Genomic DNA, 3,472 nt, shown 5'->3' on the forward strand with positions numbered 1-3,472 from the left:
ATAATTAAAATTAAAATTTCTACCATAACAAGTCTGAGCTTCTTCTATGTGACCTCCATCTTCATGTTGTAAATCAACATAAAAAATCATACATGAATATAATTAAATATTCCATGCTCAAATCATTTCAATGCTATTAAATACGAGTCTTTTCGATTGAAGAGCACAACAGGGGGGACACACCGCACCATCCAGGAAAGCACTAATTAAACAAACAATAGTTAACACTGTGAGAGGGACATTATTAGCACAACTTTTAATTAAAGAATCTTTAACTTCGAAGCTTGCTATCAATACGACCTGAGCTAGGACGAATGCCGAGGAACGCGAACTATATATGGAGGACAATTTTCATTGATATGAAAGATGATACAGCCCTCACTTTCTTGTGCATTCAGAATCATTCCATGTACACACATTAAATACAATTCCGACTCACATTTACGTATTTTGCCGAACATTTCCATGAGAAGAACACAGTGACACACACACGCACACACACAAGCTCAGATAAACTTATTTCCTGACCCCAGTCCGCTAGAACCGGTTTCACCTCTCCTTTCACTCATCCCTCTTTCACTCTTTCCACGAAACGCGCGGGAGATCTCCCTCAACCCCAATCGACGATTCCCTCCCACAGTCAAAATACATATTGGGTGCCATCATCATTAGAGTGAAGGATGATATCAAACCACAAGTAACACCATAAATGCAACGACTGATCTTGCTGCTATATGAAGGCGATATTTTTTATTATCCTAATTGAACAATATACAATGATCACAAATACTCTATATGTGCAAGCATCTTCAGGGTGGTCAATTCGAATTTTGTTGTAACTCACACCCCGTTTTGTTTGTTTGTTTATCAGATCACCATCACAACTAGGTGTAAGGAAATAATAATTAACTGCTGACAGTAACCGAAAGCTACCAAATACGAATTTACCAAGTGAAGAGCAAAACGCAGGAACATGTGGATAGTTGGAGAAGTAGAATCAGACACACGATCACAGCAACAATTATCATTAGTCAACACTACAAATATTATGCTAAAAAGAGGAGCACAATTTAACAACAACAACAACAATATAGATGAATGGATGATGATGATGTGGGATGTTTCCCTGCGTTGAGTGCAGGACCCTACCCCATTCCAAAAAGGTTCACATGAAAGGATGACGAGGGAAGGAAATCCCTACAGTTCGTGAAGGAGGCCGGTGGCCCTCAGAATGGAAAGAAGAGCGCCAAGTGCACGGCACTGGTGTCCAGGGTTACACCATGGGCCGAGAACTTTGCAGATGTTGAATGGCCTCTGATCCAGCATTTCAAGTTGAGATTTAAAGGCCCGTCGCTCGCGTACGTACTGGCTGCAGTCTTCGAGAATGTGTCGGATTGTTGCCGGTAAACCACAAGTTGTACACAGCGCCGTGGTGCTGTGGCCCAGCCTATACCGGAGTGCAGGGGTGAATGCGACGCTAAGTCGTAAACGACGCACTAGAGACGTAAAGAGGCGAGGGAAACCGCTTGGCATGTCAAATGAAAGCGTTGGGTCAACAGCATACAGAAGCGACCACCGGGTGATGTCATGACACCATTCCTGATGGGCCCAGGGCGACGTCAAAGCGGACAAGAGGGAGCGCCTATCTCCGTTCGAAAGTATGATGGAGACTGCTGAGCGGCGATGGTGAGCTGTAGCAGCTGCCCGATCCGCTACCTCATTGCCTCTTATTCCAATGTGGCTAGGGACCCATTGGAGGGTGAGCCGGTGGCCCCTGTCTTCTAAAACCTTGAATGTCGTTAGGATGTTCACTACCACCGGAGCCAAGGAGCCACGGATGCCCATGCTGTCTATGCACTGCAGCTCTGCCCGCGAATCTGTGTAAACCACCCAGAGGCGGGGGTGGTGATCCAAAATAGACCTTAGGAATAGCAGGATGGCATACAACTCCGCAGAGGTGGCCGAGGTGCGGTGCGATAGGCGGAACCCACGTGAAATTGACTCGTCTGGGATTACAAATGCCGCAGATGAGCCGCCGGTAGTGGAGGAACCGTCCGTATATGCAGCGGTTTGGTTTCCGTATGCAGCGTCCATCCACTCCAGAGTAGCCTGCTTGAGGACTGGAGCAGGGGTTTGGCCCTTCGGCCCCTTGATCCCCGGGATGTGAGACAAGATGGATGGTCTCGGCAGTGTCCATGGCGCTACTGAAGAAGCGGATGGGGCAACAGTGAAGGCAGGTATATGGTCCGTTAGTTCTTGCGCACACTGCGCGATTTTGCTGCGGTTTCGCTTACGAAGCTTCTGTACCAGCGGGTGACGGCGATGGTGAGCGCGCAATCGCAAGTAGTGGCGGAAAGTTTCTCTCTTGCGGAGGAGCACAATTTAAGAACATGTATATAGATGGAGAAAGTATGGAGGAGTAAAATCAGACACACAGAATCGTAGCAACAATTAGCAATAGTCGATGCTTAAAGAATTAATAATTATTATCTACTTATATTAATCGAAGGCTACCAAATACGAATCTATCAAGTGAAGAAAAAAAAACAGGAACATATAGACAGATGGAGGATTTATATCAAACACGCAGAATCGTAGCAACCATTATCGTTTGTCATTGCTTGGAGGAATAATAATTCTCAACTTATATTAATCGAAAGCTACCAAATACGAATTTGTCAAGTGAAGAGCAAAACACAGGAACACAGAATCCTAGCAACAATTATCAATAGTCAATGTTAGAAATAACATGCCAACAGGGGAACATCGAATAATCATTAAAGGGATAGAATCACGGCGAGCAATCATAGAGGTAATTAAAACAATCAATAGTCAATGCTAAAAACTGTCAGAGGGATATTGTTAACACAACTTTTAATTAAAGAAGAGTTAACTTTTATGCATGCTGTCATTGCGACCTGACCTAGGGCAAACACCAAGCAACACGAATTTCTATAACAGGACAGTGTTCATCAGTCTGAAAGAGGCTACAAAGCCCACATTCTTTTGCATTCGGGATCATTACATGTGCACAGATTAAACGCAATTTTGACTCACATTCTCGGATTTTGTTGAATATTTCACTGAGAAGTACAAAATAGCATACACACAGAGACAAGTTCACTGTCCCCCAATTCCTACAGAACCGGTTTTCACCGTCTGTTCATTTGTCCCTCTCCATTATTTTCTGGAAACCTACGGGAGAGGTCCCCCACCGCAACCTACGGTTTCCCCATGGCCGAAATTCCTGTGTATCGAACCATCATGATCACTGTGTCAATTGAATTGATGTGAGCAAACATGTTGTACGGATAGGACTGCTCCATGCATAGATGAAAGGATGAAGATCATGAAAGACACATTCGAAGGATAGAGCAAGTTGGTGTACACTGAATACAGAAGTCAATCATTCTAATTTAAAATATCTTCTGTTCGAAACGTGTTTGAATTCCTACACACTTCAATTGGCACA

This window comes from Ornithodoros turicata, unplaced genomic scaffold, assembly GCF_037126465.1.
Source record: "Ornithodoros turicata isolate Travis unplaced genomic scaffold, ASM3712646v1 ctg00001260.1, whole genome shotgun sequence".
In the NCBI taxonomy this organism is placed as follows: domain Eukaryota; kingdom Metazoa; phylum Arthropoda; class Arachnida; order Ixodida; family Argasidae; genus Ornithodoros; species Ornithodoros turicata.